Consider the following 15,574-nt stretch of genomic DNA (forward strand, 5'->3'; position numbering starts at 1 on the left):
ACCATATACAAAAATTAACTTCAAATTGATCATAGACATAAATCTAAAAGCTAAAACTATAAAACTCTTAGGAGAAAACATAGAAGTAAATCTTTATGACATTGGATTAAGCATTGGTTTCTTAGATGGGACGCCAAAAGCAAATTGAAAAAATTAAAAATGATAAATCAGACTTCGTCAAAAATTTTAAAACTTCATTCTTCAATATACACCTTTAGGGTGCCTGGGTGGCTCAGTTGGTTAAGTGTCTGCCTTCGGCTCAGGTCATGACCCTGGGGTCCTGGGACTGAGCCCTGTGTCAGGTTCTCAGCTTGCTGGGGAGCCTGCTTCTCCCTCTCTCTCTCTACCTTTCCCCCTCTCTTTTTCTCTCTCTCTTATGCTCTCTCTCTCACTCATGCAAATAAATGAATAAAATCTTCTTTTTTTAAAAAGACACCATCAAGAAACTGAAAAGACAACCCACACATAATGAGAGAAATGTGTTCCAGTCATATCTGTGATAAAGAACTTATATCTAGAATATAAAGAACTCCTACAACTCAATAATAAAAAGGCTAATAACCCAATTTTAAAATGGTCTAAGGATAAGAATAGACATTTCTCCAAAGAAGATATACAAATAGCTAATAAACACATGAAAAGATGCTCAATATTATTAGCCATCAGGGAAATACAAATCAAAACAACACAAGATACCACTTACTGTGCACTAAAATAGCTATAATCAAAAGACAAGGGTTTGTGAGGATATGGAGAAATTGGACCCTCACTGCTTATGGGCATGTAAAGTGTAAAATTTTAGCCACTTTGTAAAACACTTTGGAAATTCCACAAAATGCTAAACATAGAGTTATCAAATAACCCAGCAGACCAATTCCTAGATACAGACCTAAGAAAGATAAAATCATATATCCAGGGATCCCTGGGTGGCGCAGCGGTTTGGCGCCTGCCTTTGGCCCAGGGCGCGATCCTGGAGACCCGGGATCGAATCCCACGTCGGGCTCCCGGTGCATGGAGCCTGCTTCTCCCTCTGCCTGTGTCTCTGCCTCTCTCTCTCTCTCTCTGTGACTATCATAAATAAATAAAAATTAAAAAAAAAAATCTTAAAAAAAAATAATATATCCACACAAAGTCTTTTATATGAATATTCATAGCAGCATTATTCATAATAGCAAAAAGTAGAAACAACTCAAGTATCAATTGACTAATGCATGGATAAATAAAATACAGATTATATACATACAGTGAAATATTACTAGGCTATATAAAGGAATGAAGTACTGGTGTATACTACAACATGGACGAACTTTCAAAACATTACACTAAGTGAAAGAAGCCAATTGCAAAAGACCATAAATTGTGTGATTCCATTTACATGAAATGTCCAGAATGAGCAAATCTATAAAGACAGAAAGTGAGGTGGCTCAGTTGACTGGGCTTCTGACTCTTGATTTCAGCTCAGGTGGCTCAGTTGATTGGGCTTCTTGACTCTTGATTTCGGCATAGGTCATGGTCTCAGAGTTGTGGGATCAAGCCCTGCATCAGGCTCCATGCTCAATGGGGCATCTGCTTCTCTCTTCTCTCCCTTTCCCTCTGACCCTTCCTGTCTTTGTGTTCTCTCTCTACAATAAATAAATAAAACTTAAAGAAAAAAAAGACAAAGTGTTCACTGGCTGCCTATGACTGGAGGAGTGGGGAAGAATGGGGAGTGATTGCTAATAAGTACAGAATTCCTTTTTGGGGTGATGAAAGTTATCTAACAGAGGTATACATACTGTGAACATACTAAAAGCCATTGAATTATGCACTTGAAATTTGGGACTTGTTTGATATATGAATTATAATTTTTTTTAAGTAATATGCCCTTTGTTAGGTTTCTGTTTCAGGGACAGAATTATATCCATATCACACCCATGTCATTGGTACTTTACCTAAACCACTTACAATACTCTAGAGCCATGGTTTTCTTTTCTTTTTGTTTTGTTTTTTTTTTTAAGATTTTATTTATTTATTTATTCATGAGAGACACACAGAGTGAGGAAGTGACACAGGCAGAAGGAGAAGCAGGTTCCCCGCAGGGAGCCTGATGCAGGACTCCATCCCAGGAGCTGAAGGCAGACGCTCAACCACTGATTCACCCAGGCATCCCTAGAGCCACAATTTACAAAGCATGGTCCCTAAACCGGAGATATAGGATCCCCAGTAATTCACTAGCAAGTTCTTTGGCCCTGCTCCACACCTACTGAATCAGAAACTTTGGGGTGGTGCCCAACAATGTGTGTTTCAATAAGGCCCATAGGTAATTCTGATGCTCACAGAAATACTAAATCCACCTCTTAGGAGGAACCTAAGATCTCTTTTCCTAAGACAAGTTTGTACAAAATTCCTACATGCTCCACCACCAGCACTTTCAGGATATTTACTGGACCGCTGTCTCTTTAAATAATTATGCAGAGCTCTTCTGCTCTTTTCCTTTCTCCTTTCTCCACACATGCAGTAAAGTCATGGCCTGCTCTGTAGATTTCTACACCCTCCCACTTCCTTTCTCTGTGTGGCCAGGCTGGTAGAAGTAATATTCCAATATTTAGGTTCAAGTGAAGCTAGGAAATCCCACTTCTTGGTCTTGAGACCTCGGGCACATGGAAAAGAACATGGTACATTGCCATATTGGGTATTTGATTCCCAATTTATTAGTATTCCTTTTATATACAGCTCCCTTGAAACTCTGGGGAGAAGAGGTGCTTATCAGGCCAGGATAGACGCATGTTGGGCTCTTAGCTGAATGACTTTATAATCATGCCAAAATTTCACACTTAGTCCTAAGTACCCACCACCATGACATTTACCCTGCTTACTAAACACCTAACCCTCTTACATCAACATACTTTGTTTACCCACACTTTTATCTACATGATGAGCAAGCATGGCCATTGAACAGCCATGGATGATGACCTTTATGTGGTCACTGTGGTTTGCTGGGAAGCTTGAAGGCATGTGCTTTTGCTCTAGGGTCTTGAAGAGTCAGTTGCAGAACCCAGTGGCTTTTGGCAACATAGCTTCAGAGCTACCCACTACAAAAAAGTAAACCCCTTGTTTAGCACTTGTTTAAGTGCTAAATATAGGTCACTTGCCCTCACATGGGCAAAGGTGACTTCTATCAGCCATGCTAAATGTACATACATATGTGTGTATATAGTATATCCAGAGACATGGAAATAAATCATTCACCAGCTCTCTTTCTGCAACAGAAAACAGAAATAGAGAAAAATTTAACAACTGCAAACCCAGAGCTAAGTTATCAGAGACCAAATTAAAGCTGTTGGTATTTTTATCGAAACATCTCTACCTCTGAAATCTAATTTCTTGCAACTTTCCATATAGAATCCTGTGTTGTATTATTTATAAGAAAATTATAAGAACCATTTCACAATATATGTAAATGAAACCCTCATGCTGTATGCCTTAAACTTATATGTCAATTATTTCTCAATAAAACTGGGGGAAAAAAAAGAAAAGAATATTCTGTCCTCCCTTGACAGTATTTTCTGGCTACAGAAACCACTGCAGCCATGAAGTAACAGAATGATTTCAGTAATGTTTCCATAGCTACCTTGTTTCGAAGTGAGGTTTATTCTGTTTTAAAGTCTACTGACCTATTCACGTTCTTATTTGAAGTATTTTCAATCTAATCTCTTGTCTGCCTATTACTGTCTAACGTTCTTGTGATTCCTATATTTAAGGAAGTCCTGGATGCATAAATATATGGTAAGTAGGCCTTCCAGTTAGACAGAACAACATGATGAATATTTTCTTCTTTTTTTCTATTCTTTTCCCATCTGATGTGTGTTCCTTGTGTCCTGCCCTTGCATCACAAGGAAATGTTCCGAAGATTTTGGAAGGTAAAGGCTGTTTAAGGTGCATTGGTGCCCTCTTGTGGTCATTCTGGCCGTGGGTCCTTCCTGGAAGTCTCTTCCACAAACCTATAATTGTCTTGAAAGAAGTTAATGAAAAAGAATCATTCAAAATCCAATTGCTGACTGTCATAGGTGTCCTTGTATCCATGTCTTTTGCCCCCTGCAGGTGTGAGGGTCTGTCTAGAAAGATAGGCAGCCTCTCCTGCGTGGTAGCATAACTCTAAGAGTTAAAGAACTCTGCTCTTCCCTCCAAGGCAGAAGCCTCATTACTAATGAATGCTGTTCAAGGGTTAAGCCATAGAAGTGACCAGGACCACATCTTAGAGGAAGATGGTACACCAAACAACTCTCAGAAAGGCTCCAAAATGAAGGCAACCCACAGAAAGGGGAGACAGGGCTTCATTTCAACAGAACTTAGCCCATCCTCAAAAGAGAAAGCAAGCCTTTTAAAAAAGCTAAAAATATGAAGCTCCAGTGCTGGCTGGAAAATCAATACAAAACAACCAATAAAATTCTAATTGATTCAATGCAACTAATTTTTTTTTCAATAAACATGAGAGGGAGTGAATGATATATGGTCCCATAATTGTCCAATAGAACTTTCTGCAATGGTGGAAGGTTCTCTGTTGTGATGTCCAATGCAGTAACCACTAACTACATGGGTTACTGAGCACTTGAAATGTGGCTAGTGCAACTGAGAAGTTGAACTCTATTTCATTTCATTTTAATAAATTTAAATACACTATCTGTGGAGGGATTGCAGGGACCAGGCCTCAAAACCAGTATCAGCAGAGAACCATTGCAACAGTTAGCCCAGTGAGAAAGAAGGAGGCACTTAATCAGGATGAGGGACTTGTTGGGTTCTGGGCCCCCCAGTCTCCTGCATATGCTATATCAGAACTATCTTGCTGCTATAACCATAATCAAGCCAAAGACTCAGAGCAGCTTCACACCCTAAGACACATGCCATCTAGCAATCAAAAATTAATTTCAAAATACCTGAGTTCTTTCTTGAATTTCTCAAACACATTTGCACTGCCTCCATTCATACCCTGGCACATTGAGGGCCATGGCACTCAAAGAAATTCTTTTTCTTCTCCCACCTACTTCCCTCATTCCCCACAGCTGCTCTCACACGTGCCCCTAAAATTGCCTAGAAAACTCTTCCATCACTAGCTCCTGTGCTTCCTGTGCTTCCTCCTTCTCTCTTTCCTCTCAGTCCTCCAGCTTTCTCTTATCCCCTAGTTTCCATTTTCTGCCCCTCTAAACCCTAAGGAAGTAGTTTCCTCATTGTGTAGGGGAGAGGAAGAAGTAGAGCATGCAAAGCCAAAACAACACCCCCACCATACACACACAAAAGCTTATCCCATACACAAATGAACAGCCTAGAGACTCTTGTAGTTTACTGTCTCCACCCCACCTCCCTCTGCTTTTTTCAGTTTTTTTCTGGAGTAACTCCAAAGTAGGGGCCTCAGAACAGCAGTGTTGCTTCAGCTGGGAGTTCATCAAAAATGCAAAGTCGTGAGCCCTAGTCCAAACTACTGAATTTCAATCTTAGGGGAAAGGGCCCAAGAAACTGTTTCAATGTGCCTGCCAGGAGACTCTTATCATTAAATTTTAAGAATCAGTGGCCTAACAGATTTGAAAGCCATTAATCTCTTGTACCTGCAGAGGTGCTATCAAGTGACCTTGACTAGATCCATCTGTCCCTTCTAATAAATCTTGGGACTAGGTAATGAGAAGTTTCCCAGACAGAGACATGTCCATATTCACACTTAATCCTCCCTCCCCAAAGGAGTCTTGGCTAGGGCAATGTTTCATAACCTCTTGTACATCATGGCTAATAAGGAAAATGAGAGGATTTAGAGGTACATGAGTAAACACAATGTGATCTCTACCAGAGATGCCCAGTTATGAGGAGGACAGTGTACCTCGGGATAAGGAGTCAAGATTTCCCTGTCTGCCTTTAAGGAAGCAAATGTGAGACCATCTCCTAACACTCAAATGTTGGGTTCTATCCCACCCATCCTGGGGCCCTGAAACACCACAAGTAGAAGCCTAAGTAGCTGCCACAGTCTTTCTGGTGGCCATCCTGCCATAAGAAGCACAGTAGAGGGATGAGATTTACCCATATCACTTTCTGCTTCCAAATCTAGCCTTAGGATCTCAGATTTGTACTTCGTGACTTAATCCTGTTCTATATTATCTGCTAATCTGTTTCCCTATGTCTGCCTCTCAGTAGGAGAATTGGAATGAGCTTTCAAGGTAGTGATGACGTCCAATATTGTTTTCCTGACTAAACCTTGGCCTTTGGTTCTCCTGCCCCTTAGCAGACTGCCTGATTCAGTACTTATTCTAGTAAGAACACAGGCAGGACACATTTCTTGATCATTTGTGCATGTGCACGAACCCAGCATGGAAATTATAGCTGTGGTCCACCTTACCACACATCTGTTCCTGGGTGTCAGGCAGTTCTGCTCTGAAAAGTCCATTTTTGGTGAGTCTGGATTTATCCTCGCTTTCTCATCAAGGTATCAACTTCAAACCATTTCGCTACATCTCTCTGATTTCTTCTTCTCCTCTTCCCTCTTTTCTTTCCTTCAGTTATTCTTCCCTTTTATTTTTTTCCACTTTCATATTTTTCTGGCAAAGGAAAAAAGTCCACTACATTAGGTGATGTGTACTGGAAAGAGCACCAAACTTGGAATCCAGTTCCCTAAATTAAAGTCTCAATTCTCTAATGATATATCTATAGGATGTAGATAATAATGCTTTTAGCAGAGTTCACAAACAATTGCTAAATAGCTACAATGCTCTAAGCACTGTGCTCAGGATTAGGGATATGTTAGTGATCACTAATAATTATATGCCAACAACTGTGAGAAGAATTGCTCTGGAAGATGATACAGAGTGTCATCACAGCATCTAGCATGAAGATCCGTATTTTTCAGGAGGGGACTTAGAGTTGCCACAAGTGTGTGATAGAACACTGTAAACTATAAAATCCTATGGAAGCATAAATTATAATTTATATTCTGATCCATTTCTCCTCTCTCTCTCTTTTCCCCATTCCTTTTCTTTCTCTTTTTCCTTTTTTGGAGGGTGCCTCAAATCAATCTTAGGTTCTCAAGCAACGATTATCATCCATAGATTCAATGCTAGGTACCAAAACTAATACAGTAACCGGTACCCGACCCCATCTATAGATTCAATGCAATCCCTATCAAAGTTTCAATTGCATTTTTTAAAGAAGTAGAAAAAAATGATTCTAAAATTTGTGTGGAATTACAAAAAGACCCTAAAAATCCAAAGCAATCTTGAGGAAGAAGAACAAAGCTGAAGTTATCATACTTCCTGATTTCAACTATACTACAAAGCTATAGTCAGTCATCAAAATCATATCATTCTAGCATAAAATCAGACACACATACTAATGGAACAGCACTGAGAGCCCAGAAATAGATCCATGCATATACAATCAACTAATATTTGACAAGGGAGCCAAGAATACTCAATGTGGAAAAAAACAGTCTCTTCAATAAATAGCGCTAGGAAAACTGGATATCACACTCAAAAGAATGAAATTAGACCTCTATTTTATGCCACTAACAAAAAATTAACTCAGAATGGATTCAAGACATATATGTAAGACCTGAGACTATGAAACTCTTAGAAGAAAATGTAAAGAAAAATTCTCTGACATTGGTTTCAGCAATGGTTTGTTTTTTTTTTTTTGCATATGACACACAAAACACAGCAATAAAAGCACAAATAAACAAGTAGGACTACATCAAACCTAAAAGCATCTGCAGAGCAAAAGAAATGGTTGATAAACATAATGAAAAGGCAGCCTATAGAATGGGAGAAAATAATTGCAAATCATATCTCTGATAAGGGGGTTAATATCCAAAATATATGAGGAACTCCTACAACTCAATAGCAAAAATCATCACCATCATCATAATCCAATTTTAAAATGGGCAAAGGACCAGAACAGATATTTTTTCAAAGAAGACATACAAATGGCCAACAGGTACATGAAAAGGTGCTCAGCATTAGTCATCATCAGGGAAATGCAAATTAAAATCACAGTGAGGTATCACCTTGTACCTATTAGATGGCTATCATCAAAAAGACAAGAATTAACAAATGTTGGCAAAAATATGGAGAAAAGGAAACCCTTGTGTATTGTTAGTGGGACATAAACTAGTATAGCCACTATGGGAAACAGTATGGAGGTTTGGCAAAAACTGTAAATAGAACTACCATGTGATCCAGCAATCCCACTTCTGGGGATACATCTGAAGAAAACAAAATCACTATCTCAAAGAGATATCTGCACTCTCATGTTCACTGCAGCATTATTTGCCATAGCCAAGACAGAAAAAACCTGAAGATCCATTGATGGATGACTAAACAAAACATAGTATATATATACAATGGAATATTATTTGGCCATAAGAAAAGAAATCTCTGTCATTTGCAATGACATAGATGAAACTTGAGAGCTTTGTGCTAAGTGAAATCAGTCGGAGAAAGACAAATGCAGTATGATCTTACTTATATGTGAAATCCAGAAAAGCCAAACTTACAGAAGTAGAGAATAGAATGGTTGTTTTCAGTGCTGGGTGGTGTGGGTGGGGGTTAAAGGGAATGGGGAGATGTTGGTCAAAGGGTAAAAACTTCTAGTTATAAAATGAATAAATCCTGAGGATCTCATGTATAGCTTAGTAACTGTAATTAATAGTAGTGTACTATATGTTTGGAAGTTGGTAAGAGAATAGATCTTAAAAGTTCTCACCACACACACACACACACACACACACACACACACACACACAAGACAACTATGTGATGTGATAGATGTGTTAACTAACCCTATTGTGGTAACCATTTCACAATATATATGTAAATCAAGTCATCGTGTCATACAACTTAAACTTACACAATGTTATGTGTCAATTATATCTCAAAGCTGGAAAAATCAAATAAATAGAACCACTAGACCTTTATATAATCAGAAAAACTCAGTAAATATTTAGGAAGACTGGGATGGAACACAGGGTGTGGAAATAAAGATGAATCTTTTTTAAATAAGGTAAGCATTTATTCAGAGTCTATTGAATATCCATGCTTGCTAGATGCAGTGTCAGATACTGAAGACACAGTGAAAAAAGACATGTGCCCTGCTAGTTACCCTGAAGATACAAATGTAGTGATCCAAAGGGGCACCTGTACCCCAATGTTTATAGCAGCAATGTCCACAATAGCCAAACTATGAAAAGAGCCCAGATGTCCATCGATAGATGAATGCATAAAGAAGATGCGTATATATACACACACACACACAATGGAGTATTACTCAGCCATCAGAAAGGATGCAATCTTAGCATTTATGTCAACATGGATGGAACTGGAGTGAAAGTCAATCAGAGAAAGTCAATTATCATATGGTTTCACTCATGTGAGGAATATAAGAAACAGTGAAGAGGGTCATAGAAAAGGGAGGGAAAACGGAATGGGAAGAAATCAGAAAGGGAGAGAAATAATGAGAAACTCTTAACTCGGGGAAAGAAATTAAACGTTGCTGGAGGGGAGGTGGAGTAACTGGGTGATGAGCATTAAGGAGGGCACTTGATATAATGAGCACTGGGTGTTACATGCAACTGATAAATTACTGAACTCTACATCTGAAACTAATGATGTTCTTTATGTTGGCTAATTGAATTTAAATAATAAAAAAAGACATGTGCCTACCCTCAAGGAGCTCACATCTGGAGGGGAGACAGCCAAGCCCATAGCACACTGTGACAAGTGCTTTGACATGGGAAGGACTGAGGAGAGTATAAATGAGAGGCTCCTAAACCAGCTTGGAAAAGTCAAAGAAAGCTTTGCAGAGGAGGCAAGGTCTGAGCTAGGTCCAGAAGGACAGGTAGGAATTACCCAGCTGGTCAAACTGAGGGAAATACATATCACCTGAAATCAAATGCAAACATAACCACAGAGCATGAACAGTCTTTAGGGAAATATAGGGAGAGCATTTAAAATATTCCTAAAACCAGAATGTCTTCTCTCCCTCGAAAAGCCACAGAGGGAGAACACAAGATGGCACTGGTGCGATGGGATTGCATAAAGCAGGGAAGACTTAAAACATCTGACAGAAACTGCAAATCTAATAGAAGTCGACAAGATATGGGTGCTCACTTGCCTCTTGGGGTGGGGGTTGGGGAGAGTCAAGTAACACAACCTTCCTGGAGGACAAGGCAGCATTATGTATTGAAAGCCTCAAAAATGTCCGTGGTTTTTGACCCAGTAGCTCAACCTTTAGAAATTGATCCTAGGGATCCCTGGGTGGCGCAGCGGTTTGGCGCCTGCCTTTGGCTCAGGGCGCGATCCTGGAGACCTGGGATCGAATCCCACGTCGGGCTCCCGGTGCATGGAGCCTGCTTCTCCCTCCGCCTGTGTCTCTGCCTCTCTCTCTCTCTCTCTCTGTGACTATCATAAATAAATAAAAAAAAAAATTAGAAATTGATCCTAAGTGAAGATTTTCATACAAGGATGTTTATAATGGCATTATTTTCAAACGGTGAGGAACTGGAAACAAGCCAAGTAATGGTTAGATGAACTGTGGCACAGTGAAAAAGCAGATGGCAATTATAATCGTACTCTTAAACAGCACTTAATGATAAGGAAAATGCCCTGGATATAATTTCAAGTGTAAAAAAAAATAGGATACAAAACTGCATGTACAGCATGATTCATTTTATTAAAAATGTATCTATATATGTATATGTGTGTATGCAAAGAAAAAAGACTGGAAGGAAAAATATCAAAATATCAAGTGGTGGCATTACAAGCAGTTTTTATTTGATTCTTTAAGCTTTTCTTTATAACCCAAATTTTCATCCTATGTATGCCCTGCTATTATCAGAGAAAAATAACAGACATTATAAAAGAAAATGTTAACAGAGGCTATCTCTAGAAAATAAGGTTGGAGTTGACTTTTGAAATTCTTCATGCTATCCAAAATATTTTCCCAACATTTCATGCTATGACTAGTGATGACTCTTTACAAGAAACCATTGAAGAGCCTTTTTTTACTAGGAACTCAGAATGCTTAGGGAACAAGCTGCTATTTTAAGAGATTAGTGATTAACTCACCTGCTGAGAACAGGTGTCAGTTTAGCAGAGAATGACATGGTAGATCCCTCCCCTACCCCCAGCACCAGAGGACCTCCTATTGCCCTTCCACCTTTTCTTCCCCCTGCATCTACCTTTGAGAATGGGAAGTCGGCAGGGCTTTTGACCTTGATCTGTAATTTGCAGGATAAACTTTCTTATACCTTTTCTCAGTAACCTGGCATTAAGAAAGTTTGCAGGTGGCAAGGCAAGGCCAGCCCATTAAGCTTAGCAGGTACTCCTGGGAGTGCTGGGAGGGGAGATCCCACATAAAGGAGATCTTCTGACATAAGCACTCAAATCTCTTTGTGTAAATATCTCTTCTCTCATTCTTCAGTTAATTAACTAACAACAATTTTTCAGCAAGCACATTCCTGGCAAGTAAGTATTTGGATGCTGGATCACTACCCCTATCTTTCCTTCTCCTCCATGTATTAGTTGGGCTCTATGGGTCTTGAAAAGCATTCTTTTGTTGGAGGAGACAGAAGCTACACTCAGTGTCATTCTCCTGTGGTCTTTATCATCTGCAAGCATTGCACTATATTTCCCAAACAGGAGGCCCTACACCTTCCATGCTCTACTTGCCCCAAACAAAGCTTTTAAAAATACTTTTGCTTGTCTTTAGGCTTGTTTTTTTTTTTTTTTTTTTTTTTTTTTTTTTTTTTTTTTTTTTTTACCACAAGCTTTGGCTTGTTCTGAGCTTTAGCCTTCCTGACACTCTTCTCACCAGTATGACAGGCCTGGGCCAGGCATTAGTTCCCACTGCACCCTATCTCCATGGGATTATGTTTACCTCACTATGTAAAAATGTTGAATATATTTTGTTTCTCAGATTCTGTACCTGATCCATAGTGTACGCATCTCAAAGCCTATAGACACTGCTTCTAACCCATTTACTGGATGCTTCCACCTGAAAATGTCTCTGTTTTCATATTCCTTTTGTGCTATGTGGTTATCCTCCATAATACCTGGTTTCATGATTTCATTTCTCCCCACTCCTTCCAGTTTTGGGTGGAATCTCTCAATTAGGTAGGTGTTTCCTGTCAAACAAGTCTTCCCAGATTTATGCAGCACACTCAGTAATCTCTGCCAGAGGGGCTGGTATCAAAAGCCACAATCTAAAAACCAAAAGACTGCTAGTTAACAGTGAGAGTAGCCAATACTTCAATTTTCATTCCTCATTAATCTTCACAAGTGGCAACCTTTAAAATGGAGGGTGACATGTTTATAGCTTCTGCCCACCTCTACTCTTAGCCTTCCATGTATTTTATAAGGGCCTTCAAAGCCAATAAAGATATATATGTGGTAGGGTTCTTTTACTGCCAGCGTGCACTCCTTCATATATAAATCTATAGGTGTGACTATTGATCAATAGTACTGATATATACTGGTGGGTGTCAACCACATCCTGCGTGCCTGTGTGCTCCAGCCTGACAATTCACCCCTGCACCCTGTGGCAGCCAACAGGGTTCCTCTGAAGGGAGTTGGTCAACTACATGACTCACCTCTTCCTAACCGGGTGGGAATAGCCTTGCTGGCCCCTGCTCCTGTCAGTACCCGCCACTGCTGTGCTCTCTTCCTGTTGATGAACTTGGGGCTGCTAGGCAGGGCACAAAGCTACACCCTAGGCCCCAGATCTCCTCTGCAGAGATGGGGGAGACCCAACCAATCCTTTCACCTCTCTGCAAGCAGATAGAACCCACTATGCTTGCAGCATGTACTACTTGCTTAGTCAGGAAGCTACACATTGGCTCACCCTGCAACAATTCTCTTGGCTTTCAGACTTTTCTGTGTCCTTTGTGGCTCTCCCTATCAAAATGTGCTTATTCACCAGCTCATTCCCTAGAAAATCCTTTCATAGTTCCCTTAAGAAAACAGCTCTTATTGTATGTCAACTATACCTCAATAATTTAAAAAAAAAAAAAGAAAGAAAACTGCTCTTAAATCAGCTGAATCAGAGCAAATCAACTGCATTTCACTGTTAATAATGATTAACTCTAGCAACTTCCCAACTTCAAATGTTTAAGAAGCAACAAACTGAAAATACAGGTACAGCTTACACACAGAATGGTCATGATTTTCCTCACACCTCTTCCCATTCATACCCATTTGCTGGGTCTCCTGGAACCAGGCACTCAACAGGGGTTTCTGAAATGCTCCCATCCTCACCTAACCCATGTCTTGCTTGTCCTTCAATAGCCTCAAATCTCATCTCTGCAGCTGTGAAACTGTTGCTACAGAAGAGACCTCTGAGACAATCTGATAAGTCTTATTTTTTATCTGTAATAGATACAAATTTTCACTCACCCACTCAGATGTGGAAGATGTGATGTTATTACACCATAACTGAACTTAGTGCTTTAAGTGCTCATTTCGGTTTCATCTTGCCAATGCAGGGTAATTAATTCACCTTCAGGTTTTTTGTCTTGGGTCATTTTGGGTGAATATTCAACCAGTTCAGGATTCTCTCTCTGTTCTCATCCTCCAACACCCACACACAATCTAAGGTTAGGTGGGATGTGAGGTACAGTTTAGGTTCCATCTTGGCAACTGGAATGAGGAAATTGAGTGTTATAATCCTCTCTCCAGGGCAACCCGGGTAGCTCAGCGGTTTAGCACTGCTTTCAGCCCAGGGCCTGATCCTGGAGACCCAGGATCGAGTCCCTCGTCAGGCTCCCTGCATGGAGCCTGCTTCTCCCTCCACCTGTGTCTCTGCCTCTCTCTCTTTGTCATGAATAAGTAAAATAAAATTTTTTTTAAAAAAAAAAGATTTATAATCCTCTCTCCATGCTAGTTTCTGCTGAGATACCTAGCTTCTCGCTTGATCCTTATTGCCAGGTACTGGTGTCCATTATTGCTATCAAGCCTCCAAAGTCAATGGGCTGCATTCTCCTTAGCCAGGCATACAAGATTTAGCAAATAAAAATATAGGAGACAGATTAAATTTGAAGTTCAGATAAACAACAAATGATTGGGGGAGGGGAGGTGTTGTCCAACCAACCATCAGCCTTCTCTCAGTATTTTGTCATAAAAGAGAAGTAGAGAGACCAAGACTTCCAGGCCTCTCCATTGGAGGCAAGCCTTGACACAGCTCATTTCTCTTGCTATGTAGTTTGAAAGAAAGAGAAAGCCACCCCATGTGTATGGCATTCAAACACACTATGACTTCTGGGAAGCAAGAGCCCATACCCTGGAATCCAGTCAGATTAGAAGTTCCTCTTCATGTCCAGTTTGGGATGATGAAAAAGTTTTGGAGATGAATAGTAGTGATGATTTCACAACAATGCAAATGCACTTAATGCTTCTAAGCTGAACATCTAAAACAGTTAAAATGGCAAAATTTTATGTTGTGCATATTTTACCATTATTTTTAGAAGCCCCTTCTCATGGAGAGAAGGGGAAATAGGAAAAAGACAAGGACTGCCCTCCCAAATCATGGATTAAAAACTAGGGATGCATTCATTTCCTCTGCCTTCTAGCAGTCCCCTCCTCTATGCTTTGGTTTACCCCTCAGCTGGAGGTAAGACTGCTGCCCCCACTCTGACCTCACAACCATCTGTAACAACTGTTGTTGGAAGAGAGTCAGCTGCTGCCAGGAGCTCTCCTAGAAATTGAGGAAGTCCCTCCTCAAAGTTCCAGCAAACTGCTCCTCACACTTCATTGGCTCAAATTGGGTCTCATGCCCATTTATTACTCAATCTCTGACAAAGGGGATGAGAGAGTCCCATTAGACCAATGAGACCCAGACTTGGAACTGAGCAAAGATCAAGCTTCCCTTGAGCAGTAAATTGTGGGAGAGTAGGTGAGGAGAAAAGGGTTCTTACCTAACAGTGGGCCCATTGGGAATGGGATGGGGGAAATGGATAGACAATCTAGCATCCACCAGATGTGGACTGGGTAGAGCAGAACTGCACTGTCTGGTACTTACCTTGGTATTCCCAAAGCCTTAAGAGGCAAGAAGCTGAGCTTCAAAAGCCAAGTACTCCATTCTGTAACACCTCCCATGCCTGCCCACCCTACCTCCGCCATAAAAGTAAAAGTCTTAGGGATGCCTGGGTGGCTCAACAGTTGAGTGTCTGCTCTAGGCTCAGGGCATGATCCCAGGATTCTGGGATAGAGTCCCACATCAGGTTCCCTCCATGGAGCCTGCTCCTCCCTCTGCTTATGTCTCTGTCTCTTGCTCTGTGTCTCTTATGAATAAATAAATCTTTAAAAAAATAATAAAAGTCTTAGGTAAATTGTATTCAAGTGATTGGTGTGACATCTGCATAGCTAAACCCTCAGGCACTCTAGCCCTGCTCATTGTACCCCATCCCTACCACAGCCACCATTAAGCCTGTTTTGCTCTGGGATCCTTGATGTTTCCCAACAATACTCCCTGCAGGACTGATGCCTTCTATGTCCTCGAACAGGAACTCCAGTGTGGCTAGTAGAGGAAACTCTTTTTAACTCTAATAATGTAAACATGCAATTGGATTGAT

The 15,574-nt window shown here is 40.3% G+C and overlaps 1 long non-coding RNA gene across 6 annotated transcripts in view; it reads right to left on the reverse strand.

Moving 5' to 3' along the window:
- LOC121479135 overlaps positions 1–15,574 on the reverse strand; it is a 333,169-nt gene that overhangs the window by 285,811 nt on the left and 31,784 nt on the right. The gene's annotated exons all lie outside the window — the stretch shown is intronic.

Source organism: Vulpes lagopus, chromosome 19 (genome assembly GCF_018345385.1).
Source record: "Vulpes lagopus strain Blue_001 chromosome 19, ASM1834538v1, whole genome shotgun sequence".
Lineage (NCBI taxonomy): Eukaryota > Metazoa > Chordata > Mammalia > Carnivora > Canidae > Vulpes > Vulpes lagopus.